We start from the raw sequence: 18,605 nt of genomic DNA, 5'->3' as shown, positions 1-18,605 counted from the left end.
AGGGTCTGTAAAAAAGAAAAACAGTGAACTCCTTGACAGGAATCAAAGGTGGATGTGACACATCTCCTGAGGAGGGATAAAGGGACATTTTTAAATTCCAATTTATTACAGTGGCGTTAATTTACCAAAAAATGTTCCATATAAATTTCTGTATGTTAACAAGTTAGAGCTTACAGATAAAAGTTGAAATTTGGCATCTTAATTATGTATACCTAGTACCAGAAGGAACGGTAAACATTGAAATGTGTTTGGCATGATGCAACGGGAAGTCAAACATCACTGGTCATGTGAGTCTAATCACAGGGAAGCAATAGGTCCTGATGACACTATCTCTCTACAGTCATTAAGTAACCTTAATACTCAGATGTACTCTTTTCCCCATTTCTAATAAGCATATCTTTACAAAATAAATTATGCTTCACCATTAAAAAAAAAAAGAGATCTGTTTGTTTCTAAAGTTGATCTTTTTTATTTATTATTTTTTTGCCATACTACGTTATTGACAACTACATTTTTTTTAAAGATTTATTTATTTATTCAAGGAGCCAGCGCCATGGCTCACTTGGCTAATCCTCCGCCTGAGGTGCTGGCATCCCATATGGGCACCGGATTCTGTCCTTGTTGCCCCTCTTCCAGGCCAGCTCTCTGCTGTGGCCCAGGAAGGAAGTGGAGGATGGCCCAAGTGCTTGGGCCCTGCACCTTCATGGGAGACTAGGAGGAAGCACCTGGCTCCTGGCTTCAGATTGGCGTAGTTCCGGCCGTAGCGGCCATTTGGGAGTGAACCAACAGAAGGAAGACCTTTCTCTCTGTCTCTCTCTCTCACTGTCTGTAACTCTACCTCTCAAATAAATAAATAAAATCTTTAAAAAAAGATTTATTTATTTATTCGAAAGTCAGAGTTACACAGAGAGAGAAGGAGAGGCAGAGAGAGAGAGAGCGAGAGAGGTCTTCCATCTGCTGGTTCACTCCCCAGATGGCTGCAATGGCAGGAGCTGCACCAATCCAATGTCAGGAGCCAAGAGCTTCTTCCAGGTTTCCCACATGGGTGCAGGGCTCAAGGACTTGGGCCATCTTCTACTGCTTTCTCAGGCCATAGCAGAGAGCTGGATGGGAAGCGAAGCAGCTGGGACTTGAACTGGTGCCCATAATGGATGCCAGCAGTGTAGGCAGTGGCTTTACCCGCTACACCACAATGCTGGCTCCAAGAACTACATTTAAAAGCAGTGGTTGGGGAGCTGACTTTTCTCAAGGCACAGTCTATAACTGAGATGTATTTCCATAGTCAAGGACTTTGTATCAAAAAAAGTGTAGAAGTGGTCCATGGTAAACTGTCAAACATGGCTTCAGCATTTATACAGATATATACTCACCTAAAAATAAAGAAATAATGTTGTAAATCAGTAGTATTTGGTAGTAGAGAAGACAAACCTGAAATCTAAATCTAAAGAAATTGATGGGGCCAGTGCTGTGGCATAGGGTAAGGTCGCTGCCTGCAATGCCAGATCCCATATGGGCACCAGTTCTAGTCTCAGCTGCTCTACCACTTCCGATCCAGCTCTCTGCTGTGGCCTGGGAAAGCAATAGAAGATGGCCCAAGTCCTTGGGCCCCTGCACCCATGTGGGAGACCTGGAGGAGGCTCCTGGCTCCTGGCTTCTGATTGGTGCAGCTCCAATGCAGCTTCGGACGTTGTGGCCAGCTGGAGAGTGAGCCAGTGGATGGAAGACCTCTCTCTCTCTCTCTCTCTCTTGCTCTTGCTGCTCTCGCTCTCTTTGCCTCTCTGTAACTCTGCCTTTCAAATAAATAAACAATTCCTTAAAAAAAGAAATTGAGGCCAAGGAAGGTGATTTGCTTAAAATTATACACAATACTAGTAGAAGATGGAGGAATAAAACTATTTCCCACTTAAAAAAATGCCTCCAAGTGGACATATCTGGATAAAACATGGAGCTTCATTGTATAGTCTGTACTACAATCCTATGGCATCACTAATGGGTCATAAATAAATGGAATTCTTCAAAGATTATGCATAAATAGTTTGTCATCATTCCTTTTATCTCATTACAATTTAAAATGCTTCTGAGAAATTTATTTGCTATTTGTTCCGTGCATTTCTTTAACATGCTATGCAGGGCCTTCCTTGCCCAGTCCTAAGCTGTGCCACATCAGAGACAGGGGAAGAGGAGACCGGATCAGCAGAAGCACCAGGGTTCTCAGACTCAGAGCTCCTAGAGTTTCTAGAGCTGGAAGATGCCCAAGAGTCAAATGCTTCACTTAGCAAGCCTGGCCCGTCTTCTGAACTCCCTGGGAAGAATGGAAAGCCCAGAAGCTTACAGAACTGCAAAGGAGGACTGGATATCTCATCACCCACGCGGAGATTCCACCTTCTATATTTACATGTCACTGACCGTCTACTCAGAACTGGCATGATCTGCAAATGGCACACGGAAAGGAGCTTCCTGGCTTTGTGACACCTGAGACAGCAGCTGTTTTGGATACTGGTGCCAGCATCCATCTAGCTAGAGAACTAGAACTTCATGATCTTGTGATTATCCCCATCACCACTGTATAGCTAAGGTGGGACTCAAGACACGCAGGCGCCCAGTGCACCCTCTAGAAGCTCAGAAAAAGGAAGACTGTTTTCAAGTCAGCCTATACAAGTGTATCTTTGATGCCATAGTACAAGGGAAAGTGACCCCTGCAAGTCTCATCAACCACACCAAACTGTGTCCAGACACGCCACTGGGGCCTTCAAGGGCTGCGGCATGCCCAGCAGGGAGGCTTCACTGTGAAGTCTGGGTGACCTCATGGAACTGGTGTTCTTATCTCTCCCCCATCAGACCTCCCAGGTACTGCTATTTGGAAGCCTGAGTGTATTCGCCAAGAGACTGTCACTCTACTGGGTACAGAACTTGCAGCCTTTGAAGAGAAAGAGGTGAAAGGCAAGGTGGTCTCCTGGAGGGGCTGCTGAGCGCCTCAGTGGGTTGACATAAAAGAGGCTTGGAAATGCTGGACAAGCAGCTGTAGAGACATCTGCAAGGGGAAGACGGGCAGTGGAGTGCTCAGCTCCACGCTGGAGCCTCAGCCACAGAGCCAAATGAAACGGAAGGACTGCTCTCAGGAGTGTCGATCCCTCTGAAACCCTCATATTCCTGAGTAAGAGAGGACCCATCGCTAAGCCTTGCTTTCGTGGATAGTGCTCTTATTTTGGTTCTTTTTATATTTCCTAAACCTGCAGCCACATCCAATCCAGGAGCAAGGCTCAGGGATGAGTGGGAGAGATACAGGGTTACCCATGGATCTTTGCTGTGGGTTACCAAGATAGATGCTCACAACTATGGCAAAGGTATCTCCTTGCAAATGTCATTTTCCTGAGAAAAGTCTCCAGTTCCTGATAAGTTGTCCCTATTTTTTCTTATTCAAGGCTGTCTACATTTATGAAATAAAGTGGAAACATGTCAGGATCAAAAACCACTTTGGTTAGCTGTGTGACTATTACTTCAAGGGGAATCTGTTGGAGTCATACTTTAAATCTGGGAAAAGCACAGCCTCTCTGGTGTCATGGCAAGTCAGGGGAGAGTTTCGATCAGGGGAGTGACTTGATCTCATTCACACTCTTTAAATAGGACTACAGCTTTGCTGTAGATAATGCACCATTTTGGAGAAGGAGAGTCAGTTGGCAAGATCAGGAATGCCAACATCAGGCAGAAATGTCTTTGCAGAAATGATGGTAACTTGGATTGGAGTGATGTGGCTAGTGGAGGTGAGAAGTGTTCTCTTGAGGGTTTTGTATATATTTCTTAAATTAAAAAAAAAAAGTTTCTTTCAGGGTGGGTATTGTGGCACAATAGGTTAATTCACTGCCTGAGACACTGGGTTCACGTCCTGGCTTCTCCACTTCTAATCCAGATCCCCGCTAACATGTGTGGGGAAGTAGTGAAAGATGGCTCAAGTGCTTGGGTCTCTGCCAGCCATGGAAGACCTTGGTGGAGTTCCAGGCTTCTGACCTTGGCTTGGCCCAGCCCTAGCTGTCTTTCCCTCTGTCACTCTGCCATTTAAATAAATAAATCTTAAAGTTTCTCAAACAGCTTTACTGAAGTATAATTTACATACAAAGGAGTGTTATAAGTGTATGCATATGTATGTAAAACACAGACTTTCAAAAGTATACAGTACAATTCAGCGGTTTTTAGTATAATCACAGAATCATTCAACCAACACCACTATCTAATTTTGGAACATTTTCATTACTTTAAAAAGTAACCATAGTCATTAAAAAAAAAAAGCCCCTATTTCCCTTTCACTCTCCCTCCAGCCCCTGGCAACCACTAATCTGCTTTCTGTCTCTGTCAATTGTTTATTCTGAACATTTCATATAAATAGAATCAATATGTGGTCCTTTGGAACTGGTCTCTTTCACAGAGGTAATGCTGTCCAGGTTGACCTGTGTTTTAGCCCATATCAGTACTTTTCATTTTTATGACCAAATAATATTCCACTGTAAAACATGTCATATTTTGGTTATCCATGCATCAGATGGACATCTAGGTTGTTTCCACTCATTGGTTATTATGAATAATGTTGCTATAAATACTCTTATAAGTTTCTGGAAATACATGCTTTCAATTTTCTTGTAGGAGTGGATTGCTCGCTCAAATGGTAACTCTATTTTAACATTTTGAGGAACTGCCAAACTGTTTATCAAACATACTATTTGTGAATACTTGCTCCCACTCTGGGTTGGCTTTTCAATTTCTTGATAGTGTTTTTTGAAGCACAATTGCTTTGATGTAATTTTGAAACACAAATTAATTTGAATGAAGTCCCACTTATTTATTCTCTTACTGCTTATGCTTCAGGGTGATATCTAACAAACTACTGCCTAGTCCAAGGTCACAAAGATTTACATCTCTGCCTGCTTCTAAGCACTAAATATTTTAGTTCTTATATTTAGGTCATTGATCCATTTTGAGTTAAATTTTGTATAAGGTATGAAGTGAGGCTCCAAATTAGTTTTTTTATACATGCACATCCAGTTGTCTCTAAACAATTTGTTGGAAAATTCTCCACTGAACTGTCTTTGCACTATCAAATAAAATCGAATATAGTTGTATCAGTTTATTTCTGGATTCTGAATTCTATTTCATTTTATCTCCTCTGTCAGTGCCACACAGCATAGAATACTGTAGCTTTGTGATAGTTTTGAAATTAGGAAGTATGAGTCATCCAACTTTTCTTTTTCAAGATTTTTTTCTATTCTGATTTCCTTGTATTTGCACATGAATTTTAGGATCAAATGACCCATTATTGTAAAAAAAAAAATAGGTAACTAGCATTTTGGTAGGGATTACATTGAGTCTATAGGGCCATTGGGAGTATATAAACATCTAATTAACAGAATTTTTCTAATCTATGAACACAGCATGTCTTTCCATTTATTTAGGTCTTCTATATTTTGAAAGAAGACCTCAGAGGAATTATTTACAGGTTGGATATATATAATTTGTGAAAAATAGAGAAATCCAGGAAAATTTGGTGCTTGAGTCACTAGGGTAATGGTGGTACTCTTTATTCAAAGGTAGATTGAGGAAGAAGCAGACCATGGAGGAAAAACTGAATTGTATGTATGGTATATTTGTTAGAGAGGTTTCTTAGCCATCCAAGTGGAAGTATTTAGCAGCCAGTGGGATAACAGGTTGTCCAGAGTTTGCAGCAGAATATAAATTTAAGAGTCAGCAATGTGTATGTGTTACGTAAAGCCAACGCATGACATCACCTACACAGAGACAGGGAAAGTAGTGTCTGTGGACTGAGATAGGGGCATCCTAACATTTATCCCAGCCTGTGAGGGGAGGGCACCAGCAAAGAGAGAGAAGAGTAAAATGGCAAATGGCAATGCTTTTTAACTGTGTCCTCCATTATTCTCCATATTCTGACACTTTGATATCCAGGGCCTTGCTGACCACGAGGGGCTGCCCTTCCCAGAGTTAGCCAGTTCCAAGAGATAAAAACTTGCCCATGAATTCTTTCCATTGCAAATCAGCCAATCCATTGCACCTCCCCCCCTACTTCCTCTGCTGGGGGCTTTCACATTCCTTGCCACTATTCACCTGTCCTAATTACCCCAATAGCCCAGGCAAGAGGAATCTGCTTTAGAGGACCTTGCTGGGGTCATACCATTTCCACATGGCCATGTTGGCATCATCTGGAGCCCTTGACCTTCTTGCCCCACCCAAACCTGGATCCTGGAGACACTGTTGTTCCCTGCTCCAAAGACCCTAAGTCCATTCCTAGATCTGCGTGGCTTCTTGCCCAGATCCAACCAGCAAGGGTGGACGTTGCTGCCAGTATGCACATCCCGACACCTGGACAAATCCACTGCTTTGTTGGTGACAATGCCTTACATAAATCTGCAACACTGTCCCCCTCTCCACCCCCAGCATTCACAAATCTCCTGACCCATCTCTTTTGTCCTCCGAAGTACACACTGGCATCTAACTACTGTATCATCTACTTTATTATATGATTGCCTAACACCTTCCACAAGAATATGAGTATCTTTGTCTTACTTAGTGCTTTACCTTCAGCCCTCATAGCAGTTAGAAGGCACTCACCTAATGCTTTTTGAAGGTACACAACAGGCAGAATAATATTTGTTTATTTATTTTTTGACAGGCAGAGTTAGAGAGAGAGAGAGACAGAGAGAAAGGTCTTCCTTTTTCCATTGGTTTACCGCCCCCCCCCGCCACGTGGCCGCTACGGCCGGCGTGCTGCACCAATCCGAAGCCAGGAGCCAGGTGCTTCCTTCTGGTCTCCCATGTAGGTGCAGGGCCCAAGGACTTGGGCCATCCTCCACTGCCTTCCCGGGCCACAGCAGAGAGCTGGACTGGAAGAAGCGCAACCGGGACAGAATCCGGTGCCCCGACCGGGTCTAGAACCCGGTGTGCCGGTGCCGCAGGCGGAGGATTAGCCTAGTGAGCCGTGGTGCTGGCCAGAGAATAATGTTTTGGATAACCAAATCTGACCTGGTCTCCTGCTTGCAATGATCCCAGTATTTACAAAGTAAAACTGCCCCTCCGTGTTGCCTGCAAACCTTGCCTGCTCTGGCCCCTCCCGCCTCTCCCACACAGAAATCTGCACAGCACATGTGCTTTCCACCAATAGGACCTCACAGCTTCTTGGAGAGTTCTAGTCTCATTTTCTCTTGCTTTTAAACTATTTATTTAATGATTTGAAAGGCAGAGCTGCAGATAGACTGACTATCTGCTGGTTTGCTGCCCAAATGGCTACAATGGCCAGGCTGAAGCCAGGAACCAGGAACACCATCTGGGTCCGCCACATGGGAACTCCCCAGCACTTGGGCCATCCTCTGTTGCTTCTGAGGCACGCTAATAGGGAGCAGGACGGAGTATGGCAGCTGGAACTCGAACTGATGCCGATACGGGACGCCGGCATCGCCCACAGCAGCTTCACCTGCCACGCCACAACACTGCCCCTATTTTTTTCTAAAGTTACTTTTCCTTTGACCTCATTTTTCTCCTGAGCTTTCAGAAAATCATATTGCATTACAAAGATTTGATAAGTGAGCTCACATTCTTCCACATTAAATACAAGCCTTTCCTAACTGCCTTAGACTGTCCCTTCTGCCTTAGTTGTACCCACCTCACCGCTAGTGTTAGCAGTGAACTTGATACTGTGTGCTGTTACACTTCTGTCTTCTCTGCCAGGACAGGAGCCCTTTCTAATCAGGTCCTCATAACTGCTTGCTGACTGGACAAAGAAAGGCGTGCTCGCGTGCATGCCAGTTCACATCCCACTCAGGAATCTGAGGCTACCGGCCCCTAGTTAGGGCCTTCCTTGGTTGGAGAAACAGAAACCTCAATCTGTTTACTTTGGCTTGGATCTAAGAACAAACTGACCATCAGCAAGATCCACTTACAATGGAATAGGTTGCTACTAGGGTGGGGAGATCATTACTCCTGGAATTATTTAAGCAGAGTGGAAGCTGGGGCTACTCTAAGAGGTGGAAGGTGACTCTTTTTCAGCAGTGACATTTACAAGTTAATTTACAAGATTTTCACCTAAGAGAATGCTTCCACAGGTAAATCAATACCCTCACCAGCCCTTCTCGTAACAATAGTCAATGTGGGTACCCCTGCCTTTGGGGTTCCTCAGGAGGCCATGTTTCCTGAAAGAGCACTTTTTAGAGCCATCACAGTTGAGGAAGTGTGTCCAGTCCAGCTCTCTGCTGTGGCCTGGGAGGGCACTGGAGGATGGCCCAGATGCTTGGGTGCCTGCACCTGCATGGGAGACCAGGAAGAAGCACCTGGCCCCTGGCTTCAGATCAGTGTAACTCTGGCCGTAGCAGCCATTTGAGGGGTGAACCAATGGAAGAAGACCTTTCTCTGTCTCTCTCTGTCAAAAAAAAAAAAAAAAAAAAAAAAGAATTGAGGAAGTGTGAACTCTTTTATACCTAGGCAGGCAAGGCCTGCATGGAGAGTGCCTGTGACGTGCAGGGCCAGAATCGATGAACTCATCACACTACTTAGAGAATCCACGTGTCAGGAACTCTAACCAAACGAGCATGGCGATGAGTCTTCTCCAGGAGACAGAATGGACATATTACAACAACCATGCCGCTTCTTTCATCCCCCACTTGTGCTTTGTAAAGAAATTTATTACATGGGGTCGGTGCTGTGGCATAGAAGGTTAGGCCTCCGCCTGTGGTGCAGGCATCCCATATAGGTGCCAGTTCAAGTCCCCGCTGCTCCACTTCTGATCACAGCTCTCTGCTTTTGGCCTGGGAAAACAGTGGAAGATGGCCAGAGTCCTTGGGCCTCTGTACCCACTTGGGAGAAATGGAGGAAGCTCCTGGCTCCTGGCTTTGGACTGGCCCAGCTCAGGCCATTTTGGCCAATCTGGGAGTGAACCAGTAGATTGAAGACCTCTGTCTCTCCCTCTCTCTGTCTATAACTCTGCCTCTCAAACAAATGAATAAATCTAAAAAAAATTACTATCTATTCCTGTATGACTTTGTATTTTTATCTTCATTGTAAGGGGAAGAGGGTAGAAATTCTATAATCATCAAGTTCTCTACTTGTGCTTGGGTCCTTGGACAAAATGCATGAAAAATACTAGGTAAATAGTGAAGCATCCTTCATATTCATTGCCATTATCACTTACGGAGTGACTGATGATCTTTGGTCTAAAAACTGTGCATATTCTTATATGACCACTTCTTTCATTAACTCCACTAAGATCTTACCCAGTAAAATCCTACCTAACCTGTACAGCAGACTCAGGGTCACTGCGGTCTGAGTCCTTCCCTGGGCCTGCCACACAAGTCTGCAGAGCTGTTGTATCTTCAGGGTATTCTTTCCACCTCGTATTTAATGGCTTATACTCACCTTACCCTCTAGTCCAGTTTTAGCTCTCGTCTGCTTATTTCTACATAAGAACTCACGTTAGTTTACTTCACTTCACTGGGAAGTTGTACCTTTCCAAAGAAATCAAGAAAACCTCCATAAATTCTGAGGAGACATTAGTAAGCAGAAAATAGGAAAAACTTTTGCAAGAAAAACTTTCAAGAGGATCAAAAAATCAGAATAGGTGCTAGTAGTTCCATTGCTTGGTTGTGGTTGGCCTAGCTGTTTGCCGCTTCTCCTGTCTGTTGGAATGTATTTGCAAACTAATCAACAAAATGAGATTTGTGCACCTTCAGTAACGTATGGAAGCTTTAATTCTTGCAGTCAAACATTTACTTGGTATTCACTACGTGCAAGCCCTCGCACACAGGGTAAATAAGATACAGCAGGTGCTTTCAAGACATTCTCTTGTCTGTAGAGTAACTGGGGCATATACTGTGGAAATATAGCAAGAATCCCAGCAAATTATTCCTTTGGGTGATAATAGCCAGTATAAAGATCATGCTTAACACTTTAGTCTTCACTGAACATTCCCAGATGCATCCCATTCAGTTCTTCTCGCTCCCTAAGTGTCTATAAGTGAAGACCCAGATACTGAACTGTACATAGGAAGTGTAATTAGCGATGTTTTAAGATGATTTGATTTTCTATGCTTTTGGACAAGAACTGCAGAGTTTGCCTCAGGTCCTGCTACTCCTCATTCTATCGTACCTAGCTGGAGTCACATATTTTTGTCACCTAATGGTCCTTATAAGCAATAGAGTTTTTAGGGGCTCTTAGAGCCAGTGCCCTTTTATGTGTATGCAATTAAAAAAAAAGATTTATTTACTGGGGCTGATGCTGTGGTGTAGTGGGTTAAGACGCTGCCTGCAGTGCCAGCATCCCATATGGGCACCTGTTTGAGTCCCGGCTGCTCTACTTCCAATCCAGTTCTGTTCTAATGTGCCTGGGAAAGCAGTGGAAGATGGCCCAAGTACTTTGGCCCCTGCATTCACATGGGAGACCCAGAAGAAGCTCCTGGCTCCTGGCTTCAGATTGGCCCAGCTCTGGTTATCACAGCTATGTGGGGAGTGAACCAGAGGATAGAAGTTATCTCTCTCTCCCTCTCTTTTTTTCCTGTAATTCTTTCAAATAAATAAATTTTTTAAAAAAGTTTCCTTATTTATCTGAAAGGCAGAGTTACAGAGAGAAAGAGAGGGAGAGACAGGGAGAGAGATCATCCATTCACTGGGTCACTCCCCAAATGGCCACAAAAGCCAGGGCTGGGCCAGGCCGGAGCCAGGAGCTTCATCTGGGTCTCTCACGTGGGTGGCAGAGGTCCAAGCACTTGAGCCATCATTGACTGCTTTTTCCAGGCAATTATCAGGGATCTAGATTGGAAATAGAGCACACAGGGCTCAAACTGGTGCCCATATGGGATGCTGGTGTCACAGTTGGTAGCTTTACCAGCTATGCCACAATGCCAGCCCTGGGTGTATAGTTTTTTGTTATAATTATTACTCCTGTACAGCATCTGCGGTATGAACTGCCTGTACCCTTAAGATGTTGTTCTCCTTGATTCAACAGGGCACTGAAGTCCACACCGAATCTCAGTGTTTTAGTTAATGAACACCAAGCACCCACCTCTTGCAAGTCTTTGTTATAGCTGAGAGCATTCATGGAAAAACTCATCTAAGGGCTCCTGCCACTGAAGACACTGTAACATAGGTAGCAGGTTAGAACTCACACACGTGAAATATAGAAGGAATGATACAAGTGCAGAAGCTGTGGAAATGGACTAGAGAAAGGGAGACTGGGAGAGGGCTGGGAGTTGAGCTGGGCTTTGAAGCATGGGTAGGATTCGGAGAGTTGACGCTGTCCTGTGGGCCTTGCAGATGACCCAGAAGTAAAACCTCAGAGGGGCAAATGCACAGGTACCTTTAGGGGACCAGCAGCAGACAAACTTCGCAGGAAATTAGGGCTGAGATGAGAATGTCAAGGGCTTAATGCCAGGCAAAGCTGCCAAAGGAGAGACGGTAACAGGCAGTCAAAAACTGTGTGATTATATCCAAAAGACTGAATCTGGTCTGTGCTGTGGCTCACTAGGCTAATCCTCTGACTGCGGCACCGGCACCCCAGGTTCTAGTCCCAGTTGGGGCACTGGATTCTGTCCTGGTTGCTCCTCTTCCAGTCCAGCTCTCTGCTGTGGCCTGGGAAGGCAGTGGAGGATGGCCCAAGTCCTTGGGTCCTGCACTCCATGGGAGACCAGGAGAAGCACCTGGCTCCTGGCTTCAGATCAGCACAGCTCCAGCCATAGCAGCCATTTGGGAGTAACCCAATGGAAGGAAGAGCTTTCTCTCTGTCTCTAACTCTGCCTGTTCAAAAAAAAAAAAAAAGTGAATCTGCTTTTTCATCAGGTATACAAGGCAGGTAGTGGGGAGCTAGAATTGAAGGCCAGTCAAACACTGGGCCATTGTATTCATCTATGTTTGGAAACAACGCCTGATTTAGGGTCCAAAAAGCGAAGCAAAGGAGAGTAAGAAGAAACTGGCAGAACTGACAAAGCAATAGGCAACTAATCAGCCATATAGGAGAGAAAAAGAGTGGTAATAATATTGACTTTTTTTTTTTAAAGATTTATTTATTTATTTGAAAGGTAGAACCACAGAGAGAGAAGGAGAGAGAACTTCCATCCACCGGTTCACTTCCCAAATGGCCACAAATGCCAGGGCTGGGCCAGTTTTAGGCCAGGAGCCAGAAGCTTCCTCCAGGTCTCCCATGTGGGTGCAGGGTGCCAAGCACTTTGGCCATCCTCCACTGCTTTCCAGGCACATTAACAGGGAGCCGGATCAGAAGTGGAGCAGCCAGGACTTGAACTGGCACCTACGTGGGATGGTGGAACAGCAGGCGGAGGCGTAAGCTTCTACACCACAGTGCCAGTCCCCAGTTGACATGGTTCTCAGGCCACACTATCAAGGAAACATGCAACAAGGAGGGCAGAGGATTAGAAAGGCAGCAATATTGGATGAGTAGCTGATTTTGGAGGAAAGACATTGAGTCGAGTTCGGGTCATGAGGTCATAATGCAAAGAACTCCAGAAAAATGTAGGTCTAGTGCTGGGAGAATAATTTAGGGCTAGGGATAAAGAAGTTATTTCTATTATGGGAATGTTAGTTGATATTGGAGAAAGAATGAACTGAGGAGGAGAATAGAAAAAGAGATTGAAAAGAGCACATCTGTGCTCAAGAAGGTACCAAGATTTGGAGAGCAGGACTGGAGGACAAGTGGAGCAGACAGGGACAAGGCAGCCAGAAGAGACGGAGAAGCTTCCCCACTGCAGTATCTGAGTCAACAGGGAAAAGCTTCCCTAAGCAGGCATGGTTAGTAATAGAGATAATAAGAAGAACAGAGCATCAGCCTACAGTGCGGTTAGAGGCAGCTGGACAGCATTGTGGGGTGACAGGTGGGAGTGCCTTTCAGATTGCTTTATCTACCCTGGAATTCTGCAGTGTGATGGGTAGGAGGCCTGCTGCAACACAGCAGGGTATGAATGAAGTCAGACTGCAATTGTCCCACCACAGGGTAACCCAGGTATGCAACAGTGATGGCCTGTGGTATATCTGGACATGGACATGTGCAATAAAAATGACAGGCCGCAATCTAAGTCACTGTCCAGTGTATTTTACAGCAAATCAGCTCTGAAGCATGACCCCTATTACTGTCTCTGGGGATATTTCTACCATCTCCTTTTCAAATCAACCTCAAACTGCCTCCTGAGTATTACACCAACACTTCATTTTTGATGATTCACCTGCCATTTCATGAAATACATCCATTGAACAATTCAACCAACACCCAATGAGCAATACGTATATCACGGGGCCCTGGGCCAGGTATTTGGGACTCAGAACCGTGAGGGGCAGCCCTTGCTTCTGAGGAGTTCCAGTTCAACAGAAAGGCTCACAGATGGCAGAAACCCAGGGGGAGGACACCAGGAAGCAGCACAGAAGGGTCAGCTGTTGAGGAGAGCTCAGGTAACAAAGGCAAAAAGACCAGGTCCTGAGAGGCATCCCCTCGCTCGCAGGCTCTCAGGAACATCCAGGTCAAGGTTGAAGAACATTCAGGTCAATGCGCACTGGACTCCGTACATGACTCTGGATCCCTGCTTACACAGAATGCTTCTACTCTGCCTTTGGTCATCTTGTGTCTATCACCTCTTCCACAGAGCACTGAATTGTAGGCTTAGAAGCATTCTGCTCACTAGGTAATCTCACTCAGGCTTCTTCCCCTCCCCACAAATCCACTGCCCTCACCTTCCATGTGCATCAGGTGGGGAGCACTAACTAGCAGCAGTTAGTTACGGGTTTTCTTTACTTTTGCTATGATCCTTTCACGTGCAAAGATAAGTCTCTCATTAGACCCCAAAACATGTTTTTGCTAAGTAATGGTTACCTCGGAAAGATCATGAAATAGTTGTTTTTTTTTTTTCTCTTTTTTTTTGACAGGCAGAGTGGACAGTGAGAGAGAGAGAGAGAGAGAGACAGAGAGAAAGGTCTTCCTTTTGCCGTTGGTTCACCCTCCAATGGCCACCACGGCTGGCGCGCTGCGGCCGGTGCACCATGCTGATCCGATGGCAGGAGCCAGGTACTTCTCCTGGTCTCCCATGGGGTGCAGGGCCCAAGCACTTGGGCCATCCTCCACTGCACTCCCTGGCCACAGCAGAGAGCTGGCCTGTAAGAGGGGCAACCGGTACAGAATCCGGCGCCCTGACCGGGACTAGAACCAGGTGTGCCGGCGCCTCAAGGCGGAGGATTAGCCTAGTGAGCCACGGCACCGGCCAATAGTTATTTTCTTAACGGCACACTTGTAGAGCACAGTGTGTAAACTCCAGCCTAGAGCACTGGCTGCCTGGCAAAAGGATAATCACACACAGATGTCAGTTGTAGGAAAACAGACTTCTAGGTTCTTAACCGCTAATCAATCCTCTGAACACTCGAGGCTGAGAGGTAATCCCAAGAATAAATTGTTTCTCAATACGAGCTTTCGGAACAGAAACGCCTCATCTCATAAGCTGTCCAACAAGAATAATAAGCTCAGGGGCAAGGAAGAGAAATTCTACTTGGGGGACCAGAAGAAATTAGCTGTGTGCACAAGCACCATTTCTGAGGATACGGAGAGGTCTGCCCATCCATGGCCTCATCAGGGTCTACAGCACAAACTCACAAAGAATGAGAAAATCTCAACGCATCCTGTAGTCACCTCCAGGCTTGATGCAGCTCCTCAGGCAAAGATGACCAAGAAAACAGCTGCTGTTGTATCCGGTTCCCTTAAAGACAACATTGCGAACAGCGCAAAGAGAAAACAAAACCATCAACATGCAGTGGTTCCAGCCCCGGATTCTCTCCAGCTGGGACATAGGAGGATTGCAACAGAAAGTGGTCAGACTTCGGGTTAAGGTCTGTTAAGCAAGAGGAGGAACAGTGAGCTCATGTCTATCCAGCTCAGCTTCCCTGAGGGCAGCTCCAATCAGTACTGGTTCTGAGGAACTCACAGCCATTCGGTTTTGTTTTTGGTATCACCTCTTTTTTTTTTTTAAATTTTAAATCGTATTTATTTTTTTATTTTAAAATTTAGTTTTAGAATTTTCCTTTATTTACCCACATTCTTCTTTTTTTTAACTTTTATTTAATGAATATAAATTTTCAAAGTACAGCTTATGGATTACAATGACTCCCCCCCCAACTTCCCTCCCACCCGCAACCCTCCCCTTTCCCTCTCCCTCCCCCCTTCCATTCATATCAAGATTCATTTTCAATTCTCTTTATATACAGAAGATCAGTTTAGCATATATTAAGTAAAGATTTCAACAGTTTACACCCACATAGAAACACAAAGTGAAAAATACTGTTTGAGTACTAGTTATAGCATTAAATCACAATGTACAGCACATTAAGGACGGAGATCCTACATGAGGAGTAAGTGCACAGTGACTCCTGTTGTTGACTTAACAATTTGACACTCTTGTTTATGGCCTCAGTAATCACCCTAGGCTCTTGTCATGAGCTGCCAAGGCTATGGAAGCCTTTTGAGTTCACCGACTCTGATCATATTTAGACAAGGTTGTAGTCAAAGTGGAAGTTCTCTCCTCCCTTCAGAGAAAGGTACCTCCTTTGATGACCTGTTCTTTTCACTGGGATCTCAAACGTGGAGATCTTTCATGTAGGGTTTTTTTTTTTTTTCCAGAGTGTCTTGGCTTTCCATGCCTGTAATACTCTCATGGGCTTTTCAACGAGATCCACGTGCCTTAAGGGCTGATTCTGAGGCCAGAGTGCTGTTTAGGACATCTGCCATTCTATGGGTCTGCTGTGTATCTCACTTCCCATGTTGGATCATTCTCTCCCTTTTTTATTCTATCAGCTAGTATTTGCAGACACTAGTCTTGTTTATGTGATCCCTTTGGCTCTTAGTCCTATCATTATGATCAATTGTGAACAGAAATTGATCACTGGGACTAATGAGATGGCATTGGTACATGCCACCTTGATGGGACTGAATTGGAATCCCCTGGTATGTTTCTAACTCTACCATTTGGGGCAAGTCAGCTTGAGCATGTCCCGAATTGCACATCTCTTCCCTCTCTTACTCCCACTCTTATATTTAACAGCGATCACTTTTCAGTTAAGTTTCAGCACTTGAGAATAACTGTGTATTGATTACAGTATTCAACCAAAAGTATTAAGTGGAACAAATAAACAAAAAAATACTAAGAGGGATAACATATTAAGTTGTTCATCAACAGTCAGGGCAAGGGCTGATCAAGTCACCGTTTCTCGTAGTGTTCATTTCACTTTAACAGGTTACCTTTTTGGTGCTCAGTGAGTTGTCACCGATCAGGGAGAACATATGGTATTTGTCCCTATCGCCTCTTCCTGCAGGCATCCCTGGAGCTTGTCCTCTGGTGAAGCTGCTGCACACGCAGGAGCAGGAGAAAGGGGAGGAGAGGACATGGCGGGGTGGGGGGGAAGGTGGGCACCACAGGCTATGCACCCGAGGCTGTCCATCAGGGCCTCTGGCAGTTTCCTAGGGCTGCCACAGATGGGCCTACAAATGGTGGGGCTCAAAATATCCTCTCACAGTGCTAGAAGCCGAAGCTAAAGCACCACAGGACCACGCTCCCTCTCTCAAGGCTCCAGGGCAGGGCTGCTCTCCCACCCCCACCCACCATCTCCTGACTTCCTCTTCCAGTGGCCCCAAGGCAATGCTTGACATGCCTTGTCTCATAGCTGCCTTCCTCCAACCTCTGCCTCCATTGTCACCTGGGGGTTCTGCCCTCTCTTGGCCTCTCTTCTAAGGACACTGGCTGCTACATTAGTGCAGCCACTCTCACCCAGTACAATTTCATCTCAATTACATCTGCAAAGACTCAACTTCCAGATAAGATCACACTCCAGTGTTTCAGGTGGATATCAATCTGGGGAGACCCGATTCAACCTCGTGTCATTCTTAAAACAACTTGTCATCTAAATACTGTTAGACCCATTTCACACCTGGGAAATCAGTTGAGATCAAGCAATGTCTCCTTCGTTACATGGATGAATTTGAACTCGAGGCTCTCAGGCTTCATAACCTGGTTGTACGCACTGGTGAGATCATCAGTATGCATATCACAGTGCAGAATTTTATGACCTACATTCTAATTTTCCATTACCAAGCAAGCATTAATGTAACAATGGAAGTTTTGGTTACATACACACACACTGATTTACCTTTGTTTCTCAGGGATCTTCTGTTATTAAGTGTACAAAGCAAAGGGCCAGCCAGCAGCATGAAGTTGGTCCGTGGTGAGATTAAAGCCAGCAGGCAAGAAAGGGCCAGGCTTAGAGCGGGGTCTGGATGCCCAGTCTCCTTCCTGGCCACCATTCTGCTCCAGCTCATCAGGTCGGGGCCAGCAGCCAGAGGGTGGGGTCCATGCCCTCAGCCAGGGTCTGTGTCTTTGAGCAGTTTTCTAGAGCTTTCTTGGGCTCTCTAAGTGCCTGCCTTCTCCTTCTGGCTTCTTCTTCCCTCCCTGGAACAGGGAACGAAGTGGTCTGCTAACTCCCCTGAGAGGGGCTATCCTTGTCCTCGCTCTGGGGACCTGCTTCTCCTCCACGGCTCTAGCAGTTGCCACGCTCTGTCCTTGGCCCTGGTCTGACCACAGTGGCCGTGTGGCCCTGAGAGTCTGGTGTCCATGGAATCCACAGTCCCCTCTGCCAGAGCCAGGCACAACACACCCCACGCCCCACAATTTCCTCTCCTCTGTGAACTTCTGGCTGGCCCAGACCTCTCCATCTTGCCTTTATGCAGCTCACTTTTTTTTTTTTTTTAATTTTTTTGACAGGCAGAGTGGACAGTGAAAGAGAGAGAGAGAGACAGAGAGAAAGGTCTTCCTTTGGCTTCACCCTCCAATTGGTTCACCCTCCAATGGCTGCCATGGCCGGTGCACTGCGCTGATCCGATGGTAGGAGCCAGGTACTTATCCTGGTCTCCCATGGGGTGCAGGGCCCAAGCACTTGGGCCATCCTCCACTGCCTTCCTGGGCAACCGGGACAGAATCCGGCGCCCCGACTGGGACTAGAACCCGGTGTGCCAGCGCCGCAAGGCGGAGGATTAGCCTAGTGAGCTGTGGCGCCGGCTCAGCTCACATCTATTTTTCTTCCCACCTGGTTTAAATCACCTGCCATGCGCACCAATTACTTTTGTGAAGAAACAAAGATAATTTTTTAAAAAATGTATTTAATTGGCCAGCACTGAAGCTCACTAGGCTAATCCTCCGCCTCCGGCGCCGGCACACCAAGTTCTAGTCCTGGTTGCTCCTCTTCCCGTCCAGCTCTCTGCTGTGGCCCTGGGAAGGCAGTGGAGGATGGCCCAAGTGCTTGGGCCCTGCACTCGCATGGGAGACCAGGAGGAAGCACCTGGCTCCTGGCTTCAGATCAGCACGGTGCGCCGGCCGTAGCAGCCAGAAGGAAGACCTTTCTCTCTGTCTCTCTCTCCTCACTATCTAACTCTTCCTGTCAAAAAAACAAATGTACTTATTTGAAAGTCAGAGTTACATTGAGACATAGACAGAAAGGGAAAGGTATTCCATTCACTGGTTCACTCCCTAGATGGCCACACAGGCCAGGCCAGGGCCAGACAAATCAGAAGCCAGCAGCTTCATCTGGGTC

General features: G+C 45.8%; 1 long non-coding RNA gene and 1 pseudogene across 1 annotated transcript; one reads left to right on the top strand and one right to left on the bottom strand.

Annotated features, from left to right (window-relative positions):
* The first annotated feature begins 2,124 nt into the window (after positions 1–2,124).
* On the top strand, positions 2,125–3,469 carry LOC103348110 (exonuclease V-like; annotated as a pseudogene).
* Positions 3,470–12,022: 8,553 nt separating this feature from the next.
* On the bottom strand, positions 12,023–14,820 carry LOC149128755 (uncharacterized). Its single transcript, XR_016210227.1, has 2 exons — positions 14,662–14,820; positions 12,023–12,371 (listed from the first exon to the last, which is right to left on the bottom strand). It is a non-coding gene; the product is annotated as an uncharacterized LOC149128755 (long non-coding RNA).
* Positions 14,821–18,605: the final 3,785 nt, after the last annotated feature.

This window comes from Oryctolagus cuniculus, chromosome 1 (assembly GCF_051225735.1).
Source record: "Oryctolagus cuniculus isolate XC-2025 breed Fujian yellow rabbit chromosome 1, ASM5122573v1, whole genome shotgun sequence".
In the NCBI taxonomy this organism is placed as follows: Eukaryota; Metazoa; Chordata; class Mammalia; order Lagomorpha; family Leporidae; genus Oryctolagus; species Oryctolagus cuniculus.
The sequence above is the reverse complement of the archived record's forward strand: the minus strand, read 5'-3'. Positions and strand labels throughout refer to the sequence as shown.